The following is a 19,096-nucleotide window of genomic DNA, read 5'->3' on the forward strand; positions in this document are numbered from 1 at the left end:
TAAGCCTGAAATGATGTGTACAACATTATTTGATTACACTGCTCTTATTATGTTAGAGAGAGAGAGAGAATACAGAATCTCAGGGAAGGCCTGATAATAAATCTGTTGCAGTATCATGAGTTACCACAAGTCACAAGTCTAATTGAGCACTGAGACCCATTATGTGTTCTGCTTATACACCAGGCCACTGTATTAGTTTGATGGTTTGATGTATTATGTTTTGACGGGGGAAGAAATCAGTTGAAATACAATTCTAAGTTCTAATTCTAAGACCACAGATTTATATTTCAATGTCTTGATTCAGCCTTCACCATTTAAAGTGATATATGAAAGTACATCATTTAAGTATAGAAAGAAAACTCCTGATTGGCTCTTCTCTGCTGTGTTCTGTGACATTTAAAATCACTTATGCTCTTTATTTTTGATAGACGAGGTCCAGGTATTTCCAGTAATTTCTTTGTTTGTATGATGGTTGTACCACCATAAAACAACTTGACATAAGAGTACTGACATCATTTATAGAAACAACAAATGATTCACAGAACAAAGGGGGGGGGGGGGGTTGGTCATTTTGCCATTTGTCCTCATTCCTTAAATATATATTGATATTCCTCAATAGCTAATAATCTCTTTTAAAAATATACAAAACGGGAGGCTCCCGAGTCGCACATCTGGTAAAGCATGGAGTGCAGGATGCGCCCTATAGCATGGAGGCTCCAGGCTATTCCACTGCCGACCGTGGACGGGAGTTCCCGGGGGGGGGGGCACAATTGACCAAGCACTGCCCCAGGTGGGGAGGGCCTAGGTTGGCCAGGGTGTCCTCGGCTCACCGTGCACCAGTGACCCCTGTAGACTGGCCTGGCGCCTGCGGGCTCGCCTGTAAGCTACTCAGAGCTGCGTGGTCCTCTGACGCTGTAGCTCTGAGGTGGCTGCATGGCGGGCCCGCAGAGTGAAAAGAAGCTGACGGCACACGTTTCGGAGGATGCGCGTGTCCATCTTCTTCTGTCCCGAGTCAGTCAAAATATATATAAACAAAACATTATAATGAAAAAGCCACGTCACAAGCATAATGTTCTCCTTTTTCTAGGAAAGCAGAAAAACTGGGGATGTGGACTTTGTTGTCTGGTAACCTCAATAAGACTACCTAAAAATATCCTAAAGCACCTACAAATACAGTGGCAACAAATAATAATAAAAAGGTTAAACAAAAAAAAAAGATAAAATAAATACATGAGATGTGAGAGAGACATTAATTCTAAAAGCTAGCATACGGTGGGTGGTTTGCAGAGCTGCTCGCTGATATTTCTAAACATCAGGAAAAATGCTTTTATCTTTTGACTGCAGCATGTTTTAATGGGAATCATGGTTAAACACACACATGCAAACGGGAATCATGGCTAAACACATGCAAACGGGAATCATGGCTAAACACATGCAAACAGGAATCATGGCTAAACACATGCAAATACAAAGAATCATGGTTAAACACACACACACATGGAAAACGGGAATCATGGTTAAACACACACACACATGGAAAACGGGAATCATGGTTAAACACACACACACATGCAAATTGGAATCATGGTTAAATACACACACATGCAAATTGGAATCATGGTTAAACACACACACGCAAATGGGAATCATGGTTAAACACACCCACACATGCAAATGCAAAAATCATTGTTAAACACACACACACATGCAAATGGAAATCACTGTTAAACACACACACATGCAAATAAGAATCATGGTTAAACACACACACACATGCAAAACGGGAATCATGGTTAAAAACACACACATGCAAGTGGGAATCATGGTTAAACAGACACACACGCAAACACTTTGGGCGATGCGGGCCGCAAGTAAACAAAGATGTAAGGGATTGTATGAAGCCTTGTCTCGTTCCTCAAACAAGCAGACCTTTAAATGATAAGGCTGCTGGATAAATGAAGCACATAGGAGTACCAATTCCATGGGGCATGCTGGACATGAAAGGGAAGATATTCCAGTTCTGACACTAAAGAAACTTTATTATTATTATTATTATTATTATTATTATTATTATTATTATTATTATTATTATTATTATTATTATTATTATTACTACATTCCAGCATAAACTAGTTAACTTTATTCTTATTCCAAAGTGACAGCAGACCATCACCAGCGCCGCTTCAGAAATGCTGGGATTGGAGTGGATTTCAGAAATGAGAAAGTTAACAAGGCATGTTCATTAAGGACTGGAGTTAGCGCTTTGAAAAGGGGGTTCTGTCTCCTCTGAAGAGGGATTTAAAGGAATAGTTTGAAAATGGGGGTCTGTCTCCTCCTTTAAAGGAATAGCACTCGTCCTTACTAAATTCCAACACTGGTGAATTAAAAATACAAAATTAATAAAAATGACTTCTATTCTCCACTCTTATAAATTGGAACCACTATAAGTGAAGCCCTGTTTCATTAGCTTTACAGTGAAACACATAAAGAACTCCCAAATAGTGACAGTGTTGTTATGATGGACAATTTTACAAGGTGAAGCTTTACCACTGGTTTCTAGACAGATTTACACCGCTTTTACTGTTTGAACTTGCTTTAAAACGTCGCTGTTATATTCAACAAGCAGTCATTTTGTTTTTGGTTCTTAGTACTATTATATAATACATGGGGTCGTATACACAGTAACAGATAAACAAGTGTTGCCTCCAGTGGTATATCCCCTTCAGTCACTGTGTCTATTTATCTATTTTATAGCGCTTTTTTTGTTTTTTAAGTTTTGTCTGCAAATTCTACAAAATGTTATAATAATAATAATAATAATAATAATAATAATAATAATAATAATAATAATAATAATAATAATAATAATAATAAATTGGATTTTGCACTTTTGATTCATTTTAAACACGACGAACCACGGCTATGACAAGAAGCTGTCAAGTTGCGTTTTGTTCCAGGTAAGTTGACTTTTAGACCTTTGACCTTTAACCACAGCACGTGCAGACAGATCTATCAAGGCCAGGGGATAACCATGGCTACGATTTCAAACCAAGCCTCTGCCTTCATCAGAAGATCTGATCCTTTTCACTCCCTGTTATGACTGCAAGAGGTGTTTAAATTGGATACAGGTTGTGTTTTTCAAATCCTTGTCAGCAAATCGTATCGAGTTGGTTTAAGCAATAAAAGCTACGGTGTAGGCCGGCGTTAAGTGAAAAGTATGAAATACAAAAACATCTACTTCGGTGTGTATAAGTACGCGACCGTCCTGAAATAACAGACAAGACGTTTGTTTGTTTGTTTGTTTGTCTTACGTTGGTCACTGACGTCCTAAACTCTAATACAAACAAACTATTAAAAACGTTTACCCTTGTTCGGATTATATCAGTTCTGGTAGAGAGGAACCCGTAAAGCATGTATACTACGAATACATCTGAAAATCATGCGAAGTTTAAAACGTTAGAACCAACAGGCTACGTCAACAGAGTGACAACATAATTTAAAACATTCAACAATACCTCAAAATTGTGATACATGTTCAAAGTAGATAATTACATGTTCATTTTGGAAATAACATGTTTTTTTGTGCACGTAAATTATTAAAAACCTATTGTATTAGATAGTCTATATGTGTTCATTTAAAATTAAGTAAAAGGTCGAACAACTATTTTGCAATCAATCTAGGTTACCCAAAAACTATTAATGTGTTTTAAAAGTAGCAATTGCCTTACTGCACGTGCCATATTTATATTAACTTAAAAAGAAACGTTTTAACTTTTTGAGAATCTCGTCTTGTTATTTTGTCCATTGTGCTAGTTTTACAATCTCGGTCTTGCTTAGCTCCTTTGAAAATCATAAATATAAGTGATTTAAATCTGTAGCTGTAAGTGATGAAATCGCACCTGCGGTTTCAAGAAATAGAGAACAAAGGGATAGATATCAAGCTGAAAGCTGGGGCATGAAGTTATCTACGAGGGAGCAAAAGGGAGAAGAAAAAAAGGTGGAAGGGCAGAACGATTTTTTTTAGAAGAGGGAGTTTTATATCAGCTTTTTAAAGTTTATTTAGAAGTGCTGTGCTATATTTGATGTATTTTTTTACTATTATGATTACCTTTTTTTCTCAATATTTTACTATAATGTTTAGGTTAAGATATCTATCTATACACCGGTATATTTTCCTTTTCAGTCAGTGTGCAGAATTGTACCATCATGCGAAGCTTCCTATCTATGTATCTATTTTATATTGCATACAGTATATGTTTTTTTTTGTTGTTTTTTTTTTTTTTTTTTTTCAAACTTATGGCAGGGCACCTTCTCAAATTCCATATAGTTTTTTTTACTGACCGTTATATAAATGGTCAATAAGAAAAATTAATTTTTTGTGACCTTATATATATATATATATATATATATATATATATATATATATATATATATATATATAGTGTAAAAGCAGACTCCTTGAATATGCAGCACCTTTGGTAAACAGTTCAGCGCGGGTTTTACTGTTTTACTGTTCCGTAAGTACGTAAGTTCCAGTCACGTATCACAGGAATTTAAAAGTGCAGAACTGTGTAAAGGTAATTATTGCAAAAATATGGTACCTCCAAAAAAATAATAATATTTGAAAAATGTATTGGCAAAAATAACAAAAATGTAAACCTACATTGAACAATATTAAACATGGGCCAATGGATCAGTTTTACAATAATACAATAACAACAATACAATCCAGTCCTAATATATAATGCAGATAATATCACTAAAATACAATATGAACAAGGATGCAGCAAGTTAGGATTACAACAGGTTGTATCAACAATGAATCTATATATATATATATATATATATATATATATATATATATATATATATATATATATATATATATAGACACACACACACACACACACACATTAATGTAGCGCAATGCAATATACAACAAACATATACCGTTTACCAGAAGAAGAAGAAAAAAAGAAAGTCTACTGGTATACCCCCACATACAATACGAACATTTTACTCAATTAATTGTCTCCTGTGGTTTTTATCCTTACTTTAGACGCGAGACATTTAATATACTGGGGATCTAATCATACATACGTTGATACGTTTCTTGCGTGTGTGAAACAACTCATATATAGGTTATATAAACTATTGTTATACAATTGATGTATAACAATAGTTTATATAACCTATATATGGTTCAAACACGTTAATATTTCCATTTAAATAGTCCATTTCATACTCATCTTTGCTTTGTTCCATTTATTTTTCCAGACACATGAAAAAGGGTAATACACTATTAATTCTAAAAATGAGATCTTAGGGTTATTATTATTATTATTATTATTAATAATAATAATAATAATAATAATAATAATAATAATAATAATAATAATAATAATAATAATAATGATGTTGTTATTGTTAAAATAGACCATGTTTTGTTCGAACTATTTCTACTCCCTTAGGAAATGATTAAATACAAATGTATTTATTAGTTGTAAAGGGTTAGGGAGTGCGGTGTGCCGTACTATTGATCGTATATCGTAAAAAACTGTATTTCCATGAAATATTTGTGACAGTAGACCTACTATTTTGAACAACAGGTTTATAGTTTTAAATAATGATGATCTTGTTGAAAGAATAAAGACCCGTCGTTTGTTAATAAAATACTAAACTGAGAGCCCGAATGAAAAGATGAGAAAATGAAAGACTTGTTTTGTTGAAAATATAGCCTTGCTCTGAACTTAAATACGGATCACTTCTGTTTTAAAGATAAATGGGACAAAAACTGGCAGAAAGAGGGACTTGTTTTTTGTTTAATAATTGTTTACAGAGTAGACATATTGCGAAAAGAAAGCAAGGAAGAAATCAGGTAGATTATGACAACTGTACATTAAATAGCCTATACATACGAAAAGAATTTAGTAGCAACTAAAAACGTAACTTAAACGTAATATTATATACACAACGAAATTTCGCTAGGGTAAAGCAACCATTTATTTATTTATTTATTTATTTATTTATTTATTTATTTACAGCGGTACAGTCGTTCTTATATATTTCAATTCGTATACTATAGAGGCGTGTTTTCATGTGTCATCACGTCGTCTAACATGTCCTTGCTGACGCAGCAGTATATGGAAGGCCATCTGGGTCAAAAATGTTAGTACACGTTTCAAATAAATCACTACGTGTAGTACTGCGATACACTACTGATTCTATTTTGTTAACTACGCGTATTATTTTTACTACACGTACAAATTTGGGCCAAACAGTTCTTTAGAAATGAAATAAAAGCCAATGAATTTAAAGAAAATAGTACTTGTAAAATGATCCATTGAAAAGTCGCCTCACATTTTCCATGCTCTTCCAAAAGTGATCAGGGAATAGGAGCCTTTGAATATTTTTAAAAGCCATCTCAAAATATACTTTTATAAACTTACCTTTCCAATTGTTTAGCTGCTTGTACAATGTTTTTTTTATTTTTTTTATATGCCTTTACTTTTCCTGTAGTATTTTTTTTTTCTGTCGCCTTAAAACTGGCAGTAATCGCCGGGTCTTTTGTAAACGGCGAGTTATGTATAATAATACAATGCGCGTTACACTGGGTGTGGTCTTTTAGTGGATTGTATTGCTTCTATTATTATCAACAGTGGTAGATGCAATTCAGTTTTTCAGTGCAGATTCGTTTTTTCTGCTTTTTCATTTTCTAACGTTTTGCATTTCCTTTGCACGGTTTATAAAACATTAAATGGAGTTGGACCAGCCTATCCTCAAGATGTTCTCCCTGTTCGAATTAGTACCAGGAATTTAGGTTCGAATGGTTCCCTCCATATTTCTCCTGTTTTCTCTCGAGTTAATTTGGGAGGCCGCACCTTTCAGGCCAGAGCAGCTTATCTATGGAATTGGTTTCCAGTGGAAATTAGAACCTCGTCTAGCCGCCTTCAGTTTAGAAAGCTATTAAAAACTTTGCTTTATCAAAGAATATTTGGGTAACTTTAGAGAGCTGAAACGGTTTTGATGATTTAATACATGATTTGAAAGTTGTATAATTGTGTGCAATATATTTACATTGTACTGTTCTGTGTGTTTTAGATTGTTTATGATCTACCATTTTATTTTATTTTTATCACACTGTACTATATCGCTCTGATGCCAATTGGCGCTATATAAAATGCGAAATAAATAAATAATTAAATATCATTGTTTACTTTTGCTTTATACTTTGGGGGTGTACAATGGTGTTATTGTGTTTTAAAATAAAACTGTTACTTAATACCCACTGACACAACCTTTTAACGATGTTGCAATTTAGATATGTTAATGCTAGTATAAGGTTGTATGTTAGTGGCTTCTCCGTGATTGCATCTGAAGTATTTGAAGATGTTAGTGATGTTACATAATAAACGCTGGGTCTCAATAGTCGGCGGGGCTTCTGGCAAATATTGTAAAGAAACGCCCTCGGCGCTATACAAAATACAATTATTATTATTATTATTATTATTATTATTATTATTATTATTAGATTTTGATGACCCTTACTATTTTGACAGTAAAGCAGGGGACTGAGAGATAACAATTATTAACAACTGTATTTATTATACTTGATAATAAACAAGGCCCCTGTCCGGGCCAGGACCACGCCACGTAAAATAACAAAATGGCAAACCTCAATGAGACGGCTGCACTCAGCAAATGAATGCTTGCAGCGCAAAAGAAAATCTCTCGCGACATATTTGCAATATTCCTTATTTTAAATTGATATCTTCTTGTCTAAATGATACACCAAAGGTTATTTGCTATTGTGCCAATTACGTTGTGATTTAGAAGCGATTACAAGTGAATGCGTTGTCATGAAAAGCCACTAATGTATAATGACTATCCACCACCGTAGGAAATACGTAGCGCGTGTCATTTTATTTTTTAGAACACGTACCAATTAAAATGGGTACACGTAGTCATTTCTGTGCTCTGATTGGTCCAAATGAGTACGTGTGGCGAATATATGAAACGTGTACTACACAATGCGTTTTTGACCCAGATGGCCTTCCATAGCAGTACACAGGGAATGTTTAAATTAGGCAAGTGATGCGTGATGCATGCTTCCAAACAAGAGTCCATATACAGCGTGCTTGGGTTAAACATAAGTGCGGTTTAAATGAAGAACTGTATTTTTCATATTAAAATATAACTAGGTATAGGTCATATGTTTTTGTTTTTTTAAATGTGTCACCACTCATTTTATTGTTAGCTGTATCTATTTATACACACATATTTTACTTTCATTTATAATCAAGCACATGTCCGTTTTGTTTTAATAAATCGTAATCGTCATATTCACATTGGTCAGAGTTCTAAAGCACATTATCATACATACATACATACATACACACACACACACACACACACACACACACACACACACATATATATATATATATATATATATATATATATATATATATATATATATATATATATATATATATATATATGCTATACACACACACACACACACACATTTAATTCTCAACCATTTTCTGGCTAATTTGTCTATCCAATGTAGAGATGTGTAGCAAATAGATTTGTATTTTTTCTGGCTGTCAAATTGCATTTTTCAACAGCCCTAGTACTAAGAACATCTTGATAAATCTTTATGTATAGATATTTAAAAAAAAAAAAAAAAAAAAAAAGGTCACGGCAAATCGTTGAATTGTCTTTTTTAAGAGTTCATTTCACAATGATAGAATTGTTGGATATGGTTCCGTCACTGGCTCGCTGTTTTTTTTCGTTTCATTTAAAAGACAATTGCCCGTTTACAAGATGGGAAGTGGTTAACTTTGAATTTCGAACGTGTTATCTGTTGAACGGGTCTCTAAATTGTAAATGTTTTAGCAGTGCATGTTGCTGTGCTTATCCTTTTGGAAGATGCAATTTACTGGTAGGCTATCTTATCTTATATTACGTATTTATTTATGTATTTACGTAGTCCAAGGCAAACGCTTATGCACTGTGAACCAGAAACGTGTGCGTTTAGAATGGTATATTTACAGAATAAACACGTCATCGAAGATATCATGTTTAGAACGTAAACACAAACGTGCATTTTGCCATTAAACAGGTGTTAGACTCCCAAGAATTTAAAACCAGTTTTGATAACAAATGCATTTAAATACAAGTAAGACATAACAGTTAAGGTGGTTGGTGTAAACAAATGACGATGTAAATATGTCTCATTGTCCAAGTGTTGGGACACTAATAAAAATACGGTTGTTATATGTTTAGTGTTTAGAATCTAAGTTTTTACAGCGTCGCGTTTTTTTTTAACCTTTTCACGCTTTAAATGATGAAATATTGATAACGTTTACATACATATTTACAGTTATGTTTTTGATCATAGTTTACAAAGTGACCCTATGATATTTTGATATTTGCGGGCTTGTCCAGACTCACATAAGATGAGGCCAGTGATATATATATATATATATATATATATATATATATATATATATATATATATATATATATATATATATATATATATATATATATCGTACAGCTACAAAGTTGCAAATAACCTGTTGATATGGGTTTTGAATAATAGGCTGAAAAAACGCAGCTGTATGAAATAATACATTATCATATATATATATATATATATATATATATATATATATATATATATATATATATATATATATATGTGTGTGTGTGTGTGTGTGTGTGTGTGTGTGTGTGTGTGTGTGTGTGTGTGTGTGTGTTTAATTGTATTTCTTTATGGATTCGTATAGGCTACATAATGACCTTGCGGCATTAATCACTTGTAAGCATTTTTTAACATGTGATGTCTGTACAGAAACGAGTGGCAGATTTACAAGGTGCATTTACAGGTGTAGCATATTGACAAACTGGAGGGTGGGTGTATGTACTGCTATTTGATCGTTCCCCCTAAATCTGTAAAAGTACAGTAAATCATTACCTACGTGATTAAACAATGATTCGTTATTTTAATTAATTATGTTTCATTGCACGTACACCTAGCGAACATGTTGGTCTATTTATCAGATCGAATAAGCAGATCAATAATCTCAGATGTTCTGTATAATTAAAATGTTAATTAATCGCGAGCTTTAAACTACCTTTTCTGCTCGATGTAATCATACATTCGATGTCGCTGAATCTTCCTGTGTGGGGGGTGGCGCTGCTGATTGTATATTACTGTGTATATTGACTAGCTTTCCAGGGGAAACAATGCAACGGTACCAGGAACGGTTTGATATAAAATAAAGGGAATACAAACGCACATTTCTATTGATTTCGGGCTCTTTTTTGGAATGCTTGTACAACCTACCAAACGTGAAAAACCAGTTTGTATTGTCAGTATTGTAAATGAAGGCATGAATGCTATTGGATTGGGAAAAGAACGCTTGTGCACCGCAATCAGCTTACAGCTGGCCCAGATAGAGACGCGCGTCAATCATTCAGAGAGTAGTCGGAGTTGGTAGGTTATACATGTCACCTTCTGCCCTCGGTTTAGGAATGTGTAAGCTCCTACTGATGCAGCGGAATAGCAAGGGAAATTAAATTGTCACTACCCGAATTGCACGCCTCTGAGAGATAAAAAGGGACTGAAGGTGAAGATACAGTAGCAGGGAAAATGAGGTGTTAATGAATTGCAAATGCGAAGGCATGAGGCTGGCTGCTTAGAATCAAATATGAATTTCAGACTATGGGCGTGCAGAGGGAATATTCCACACATCGCTGTATTGAATAGTCCAGTTTAATTATCTTTAAACCTGTAAGGTTAATACTAACTACAGAGACAGTTTTTTGTTAGTTAAAGGCTAACTTGATAATGTTCTGTAGATTTTGAACAGGTATAAGCACGTTGTATATCCATGTAAGGACATTTAGTGTTGAAGTCCATCAATGTGAATTCTGAACGATATCTTTTAAAATAAAGATTTATAATTAACCCACAGTTTAGCTGCTAAATATATAAAAATGAAGAATATATATATATATATATATATATATATATATATATATATATATGTATATATATATATATATATATATATATATATATATATATATATATATATATATATATATATATCAGATTTTAGTTGTTGTTGTAATATTGTTGTGGCTTAATACTAATAGTAAAATATAATAATACCTTATTTACTATTTCACAGTATAGTTCTTGTCATAATATTACTCACTTAGGGCTTTGGATTAAGCATGGTTCTGAAAGGGAATCTACCCTTACGCCTCAAGAGGAAAGTCTTCGACCAATGTGTGCTGCCAGTGCTAACTTACGGATGCAAAAATGACTCCAAAATTACAAACGACTCAACGGAGTATGTAAAGATGCATGCTGGGAATAACAACAGGAGACAGGAAAAGGAAGGAATGGATAACAGTGCAAACAAAAGTATGCGATGTTATTATAAGAGCAAAAAAAATGAAATGGCAGTGGGTCGGACATGTATCAAGAAGAACAGACCATCGCTGGATCAAGGAGATACGGGACTGGATCCCAAGAGATATAAAGCAACCAAGAAGAAGACCTCCAGGAAGACGACAAGATGAAATTAGGAAACACGCTGGAGCAACGTGGATGAGGGATGCAGCAGACAGGCTTTTGTGGTAGAATCTTGGGAAGGCCTTCATCCAGCAGTGGATTGAAAAAGGCTGAAGATGATGATTACACACACACACACACACACGCGCGCGCATGATTGTAGCACTGTGAGTTATGGTAACCAAAAGCTGCAGTACAATCCTCCCACCGCAATTGTATTCATATGCAAAGGCTATCTTTAGGAAGCTTGCGACACACCCATTATAGTTTAACACTTCAGTAAAATATATACAAGAAAAGCAAGTAAAAACAGCCAGCATTACCCGAACAATAACACATTATTATTATTATTATTATTATTATTATTATTATTATTATTATTATTATTATTATTATTGACACGATTATAAAATGCGATTTCTATTTAGAGGTCGTGTTTGCATCTCCAAATATGCAATTGAAATGATAATTACATGATCATGTTATAAAGTAGAACGTGTTATTATTTGATTTCTTGCTAGACCAATACAGCCCCCAAAACAACCACGATCTTGAAGGAAAATAGAGGCCATGTTGAATAAATCAAATATAAATTTCAAATATAATTGAAAGTTATTAACTTCCAATTGGCTAGGAATTTTATTATTATTATTATTATTATTATTATTATTATTATTATTAGCTGTAGTAAAAATATCATTTAATTAATTAATACATACATACATACATCAATAAATAAATAAATAAATAAATAAATAAATAAATAAATAAGATTACTTGTTTATATCATGGTTACCACTAGATGGCAATGGCGAGTTTACTCAAGAGATGCAACAAAACAGAGGGCTCCAATAATATTTTTTTACAGTAACATATTTTGTTTTATTAAAAAAAGGCAAATTATTTAACACACTTTCGTCTCAATACACGATAACAGTAGCAACAGCTTTAGTTAATTATATTTATTAATACATGTACATGAATAAAAAAAATAAACATATATATATATGTATCTCAATATCATGGTACTTACCTAACCGGTATTGAGTCTGGAGTCAGAGTGTGTTAAAATAAAACAAACGAACGTGTATCTGTTTCTTTGGGGGTATTCTAAACGCTTCGAGTCACACTGCCCTATGTCGTTTCTGCTACCAAAGTCTTAGGACTGGTGTCTGTTGCTGCAGTGTGATTACCAGCTGAGCTCCACACACATGAAAGTCTAGACAGGGACAAAACGAAACCACTCATGGGAAACTTAAGACAAAAATGCAACGGGAACAACAAGGAACATTCGCTTCCTGCCCTTTCTCCCTCACGTGCTTTATTGAATATTGATTCATTTGAATTATTTCATTCACACAAATGTGCCGATGCATGTGTGCCATTGAAGCTATGATATGCCTACACATTGCACACATATCCATCTGTGTGTGTGTTTTTTGCGTGTGACATTTTTGTTGACTTAGGTACCATGTGAATGGTAGTTTCTTGTTGTGTTCCACAAACAGAACAGATACAAATATGAATATAGTGTATATATTGCAAGTACAGTTTTTTTGTGTATTTAGTTTCGGTTTGTGCCAGATATTATAATATAAAACCATATGCCTGATAATAATAATAATAATAATAATAATAATAATAATAATAATAATAATAATAATAATGCTGCTTTAGGGTGGTTTCTAAAATGTCACGAACGTGGCGACAGTAAACTTGAACGAGCCCGTTTTAAAACACAAAAGAATAACGATTGTGAATGGTCGAGGCTTGGCTTTTCTGTGTGCCCACAAAGCGTTACAAAAAAAGCTTTTGTGAACAACCCGGTTACGCCTGACCTCCGCTGCACAAAAGGCAGCTTCCACTTTCACCTTAAACACTGTGCGGGCTCCCATAGAGGCACATCACCATCTCTTCATTTTCCAAGCTGTTCCTTGTATGTATTTATTTATTTGTTATTTGATCATGTAATTATCTGTTTATTTGTTGATTTAATTGCATTTAACTCACATATGCTTTATTAACCCCTCACTGTAAAAGTTTTGAAAGCCTTTTGCAGTGGTGGCCAAACTTCTGAGCCGCATAACAACATTTTCATATGGCCGAGAGACGCAAGACAAACACACAAACATTTTGTTTAATTCTCTCGAACATTATAACGGAATCTTGCACTTACTCTGTGCAGTACAGCAGTTATCTCTTCATGGCATCAAAATACTAACAAGGGATAGATCATTAACATTGCAGAGCCTTTCAGTTTCTGTGTAATTCTGTATGATCGTTTATTCAAATTTAACACTATGGTGCTTTACCATTATTTCTGTTAATACTGTAATACTTTAAATAAAATATATTCAGTTATATTGAAGCAAAATACGATAACTGCCCTGATTTCACCAAAAAGACAACACAAAAATCAAAAATACACATTTTTGTAACGATTCTTTTTGACAAGCTCTTCCCTTGAATATCGGAATGCTCAATTTATATATATATATATATATATATATATATATATATATATATATATATATATATATATATATATATATATATATATATAATTTTTTATTTTGTATGATTGCTCCGTGTATTAAATACTTTTGAGAGCTTTGTGGATGGCAAATGCACTGTATTTATTTCAAAAGGAATTACTGTACCTGCTCATGACGAGACGTAGGATAAGTAGATATAATATTAATTTTAGACCTGCAATATAACATTTAAAAAGTGATTCTGCGCCAACCCCCCAATTTTATACAAATATTAATATTAATATTAAGGACGTTGACCACGAGCGATATTCCATGCCATACAAAACTCGCTTGAGTCGTTACATGAGCTCGCCTTGTAGTGTAAGCGGATGAGACACAGAGGTTTACAACTGTTTTCAGTGAAAACAAACTCTTCCTCGCATTCTGACTCAAAGCCTTGATTTTCACACTCATACTTTCGTTTATTACTCTTGGTGGGTTACTCAATGCCATTGCCTCCACTACACGAACGAGCACTCTATTCAAAATTATGAAACTGACTTTCAACTGCACAACAGGCTTTATAAAAAATTTGTGCAACCTGGAAATCTGAGCTACTTGCACAACTACGCATGCGTGATTCATTTTTACAAAAAATGTCGGCGTTAGCATCATTTTGCGTAAATTAATTACCTTATACTTTATTATGTACATTTGGTTTTATCCGTAATATTATAGTTTTCTGATTAGTCTCTTCAACTGCGCTGCCGCTAATCCCATTTTGAACAACACCGGCTTTCAGTCCAGGTGATCGCAATACGCATGCGCGCGGTGTGCACGTCCTAAGTGACAAAGGGGAAAGAAGGAAAGAGAGAATAATATAAACATGAATGGATCAGATAACAAAATAATAAACTCGTGTTCATTTTCTACCCTTTCTCTCTTTTCATTTCGTTTTTGTTTATTATTCCTTCATCTCTTTCTTCAGTTCATTCGAGCCGCAGTGTGCGTCTCCCAGCATTTCACCAGGAGCCGCACTTGAACTGCCGGTGAGACGCTTCTTTTTTCACTTATAACACACACACACACACACACACATTACGGGAATAGCAAAATTGTTCAAACTATATGTATTGCCGTTTGGATAGGATAAATGTAAATAGTAGCCTAGTCTGTTGAAAGGGTTAAGATGTGAATCTGTGTAGCATAACGGTTATGTAGTTGGAGTGAAAGTATGACTAGCTAGGGTTCAAATCCTGCATATATATATATATATATGTAATCAGTTGAATGCAGTGGGTTTCCCAGTAGGTCATGCAGCAAGACTATATGAATGTAACATTAGATAGAGAAATATGCCATTGATTATTTATTTATTGTTCTCAGTGATTTAGTCGTATACCACAAGCAAGTACTTGGGAGGCACTAGGACCCAGTGAAAAGACTAGTCTGCCTGCCTTTGGTTGGTGCGCAATGCATTATGGGACGCTCTAAAGGTGCAAACCAAATTAAATCGGTAACAGCTAACTACAGTGCGCAGTCTCATACTGTCATGCTACTTGAATATAGCATGACTTGAGCTCCACGACGCGTGTGTGTTTGCAACGTCAATCAGAGAGCCTGGTATGGTACTGTATTAAGTGCCAGACTAGTCACTAGTGCCAGGCAATTTTACAGCTCCCAAGCCCCAATACCAGTACCAAACACTTAAGCAATTACTGGAAGAAGCGGGTTTAGTTCTTAATATTTGACATGGAGCGCAATTTTTATTTATTTATTTTTTGCATCTGAACTATAATCTACACGGGATGATACCTGCCAAGTTTCATGTTGATTGGTTACACCGCGTGCGAACAGGAGCAGTTTGAAGTTTTGGGAAGAAAAAAAATAATAACTTGAGTTGACAGCAACTTTACGGCTTCCAGTACCAGTAACAGTACCAGTACCAAACACTTTAGCAAATAGTGCAGAATGCCAGTAACAGTACCAGTACCAAACACTTTAGCAAATAGTGCAGAATGCATTAACAGTACCAAACACTTTAGCAAATAGTGCTGAATGGCATTTTTACATAGTAAACATGACCCTATGTGCACTCTAGCCAGTTTTACATTTGACCTTTACAAGAGGTTAAAGGTCATGGGCAATGACATTTTTTGATAGAGCATACATGAGTTGCTATATGTGTTCCATAGTAACCATGGCCCTATCTGTACTCTATAAGGAGTTATTAGCCAGTTTTGTATGTTGATGATGTCATCCAACATGACCGCCATGCTTTTTATTGTATCAACTTCCCTTTAAAACCCTTTAAAGACAACCACACTACGATCATATGTGCACAGACAGTGCCTGCAGCTTACTGACCCGCTTAGCGGAGGTGATAGCCAAGAGGAAGGCTGTCTTCATAGACAGCTACATCAGCGCTATGGAGTGTATGGGCTCAAATGGGGCCTTCATGAGAGCCTCCAGTACGACATTAAGGCTCTATTCGGGGAGAACAGTCATCACTGAGTGTCTTTAAGAAAACGAGTAGCCAAAAAATGCGCACCCGGAGACACTGAACCTACGGGGGCATGGCGAGCAGAGATAGCCGCTAAATACACCTTCAAGGTGGAAGGTGACCTACCAGCATCAGGCAGTTCTTGAAGAAACTGTAAGATGACTGGCATAGGTCAAGATATGGGGTCATGGCTTCTAGCCAGACACCAAGCCTGGAAATACCTCCACTTATAGGTATATAAAGACCTAATGGAGTCTGCCCTAGCACTCTGCAAACGCATCTGATAGCCCTAGGGCTAACCAGCTGTCCCTTTCAGGTGCCAGACCCATAGCCGCCAAAGAGAGCCTTTCGCCTGACTGAGGAGATCCATGTGAAGTGGAATTTCCCAGGGGTGGCCGTGCAACAGCTGACACAGAGTCGAAAACTAGACTCTCCTGGGCCACTTTGGGGCCACTAGGAGAACTGATGCTTTCTCTAACCGGACTTTTTCGAGAAAAGCTGGGAGCAGCGGTATAGGCGGGAAAGCATTCAAAAACGCTTTGGGCCACTCGTGTACTAGGGCATGTACGTCTAGTGGACCGCCTAAGCGGTGGAGGTACCATAGGGGGCAATGCGTTGTCTCTGCTGAGGCCAAGAGATCGACCTGAACCGTTCCCAAATGTGCTCCACTATCTGAGGGTGGAGTTGCCACTCTGACGGATGCGGGCCACTCCTGGAGAGGAGGTCCGCTGCCCAGCTCACCGCTCAGGGAAAGTGCATCACCCGTAAGGACATTAAGTTCATCTGAGCCCATGTCAATAGCCTGAAGGCCATGCGATGCAACCCCGGGGACCGTAGGCCACCCTGCTGGTTGACATACTCCACCACTGTCGTGTTGTCCGTCCGGATCAACACATGCGTACCACTCAGCACTGGGAGAAAGTGGTGGAGAGCAAGGGATACCGCTTGCAGGTCCAGCATGTTTATGTGCAGGGATGTCCAGCATTCTGGCCAGGATACACGTACTCCTCTGCCTTCCCAGACCGCTCCCCAATCCAAGTTGCAGGCGTCTTGTTGTCACCACTTGGTGTTTAAACAATACTCCCATTCCCACACTTTCGCGCAGGTGAGAGGTCATCCTCCACCAGCGTAGGGCTGCCAAGCACGCATGAGACACAGTCAGCCGACGGTGTCTGTCGCGTTTGATATTGAGGTGGAACGCATTGAGCCATGCTTGTAGTGGGCGCATGCGAAGCAGACACAGCTGAATGGCCGATATGGCTGCGGCCATCAGACGCAATAGTTTCTGGCACAATAGGAGGGTGACCTGCGATCCCTGTTGAAACAGGGAGAGGCAACTAGCTGCAACTCTGTCGTATGACAGGTATGCGCGCATTGTAATGGATTCCAGCTGGAGCCCCAAGTACGAAGTGCACTGCACTGGTGTAAGGCGACTCTTTGCATTGTTAACGGTGAGGCCCAGCCTCGCCAGATGCTCTGTCACGACTGCCGTGTGGCCCACTGCTCCCTCTCGCGACTGGGAACAGATCAACCATTCGTCGAGATAGTTTATTACTCTGATCCCGCAGGGGAGCCAGGATATTGTCCACGCACTTTGAAAACGTACAAGAAGCTAGGGAGAGGCCGAATGGCAGCACAGCAAACTCGTAAACGCTTCCTTGAAAAGAGAAGCAGAGATACTTTCTGTGCTCTGGACGAATGGGAACGTGAAAGTATGCATTCCGTAACTCCACAGTGGTGGGGTCTACGAGACGAATGGCTTGCTTGCACAGTAAGGTGGCCACTTTCTTCTGACGCTGTGACGCTGGTGTGTGGACTGGCCACGTCCTGCGTTCCCTCTCCCTGTCGGTTGGGCCCGGTTGCTTGCTGCTGGTGTGCCCTGTAGGCGATGCCTTAGGTCACTCAGCAGAGCCTTGGGGACTGGAACTGTTCTGAGTAGCTGAGGAGCTTGCCAACGGCTCGACCTGCCCCACACAGAGGCACGGGGAGGGAGCAACACCGCCACCTGCCGGGACGCCTCACGTTCCCGGTGTGATCTGTGTAAGATCTCCTCCACAGCTGGCCCAAAGGTACGTCCTGGGGATATAGGTGTGTCAAGCAGTGCGGCTTTATCCGCATCAGGAACTCTGGCTTGTGACAGCCATAGCTGTCTATGAGCCTTGATCATGCTAGCCAGGCTCCAGCCAAGAGCTTGCCCTTGGAGATCTGCAACAGTGTACTGGACAGGAGACATAACTCCGTGGCCACTGGCTCAGGGAGCGGGGCCTCGCTCAATACACCATCCATGTAAGCAGTAAGCACGCTCGCTGTATCAGACAGGCGAGGTGCCTGCGCCTCTGCTGCATATGCCCGCTTGAGATGCATGTCCGTCATCTTACATTGAGGGTTTGGGCACGCCGGGTCTCTAGCCAACCCACCCACCGACGGGGCCTTAACTAGGAACCCCGCTAGGCCAAGCTTATCCGCGCCTTCTAAGGAGGCAAGCGGTGCGGCCTGTTTTTTAGCATGCTAGGACCCGAGGCC

Source organism: Acipenser ruthenus, chromosome 3, assembly GCF_902713425.1.
Source record: "Acipenser ruthenus chromosome 3, fAciRut3.2 maternal haplotype, whole genome shotgun sequence".
NCBI classification, from domain to species: domain Eukaryota; kingdom Metazoa; phylum Chordata; class Actinopteri; order Acipenseriformes; family Acipenseridae; genus Acipenser; species Acipenser ruthenus.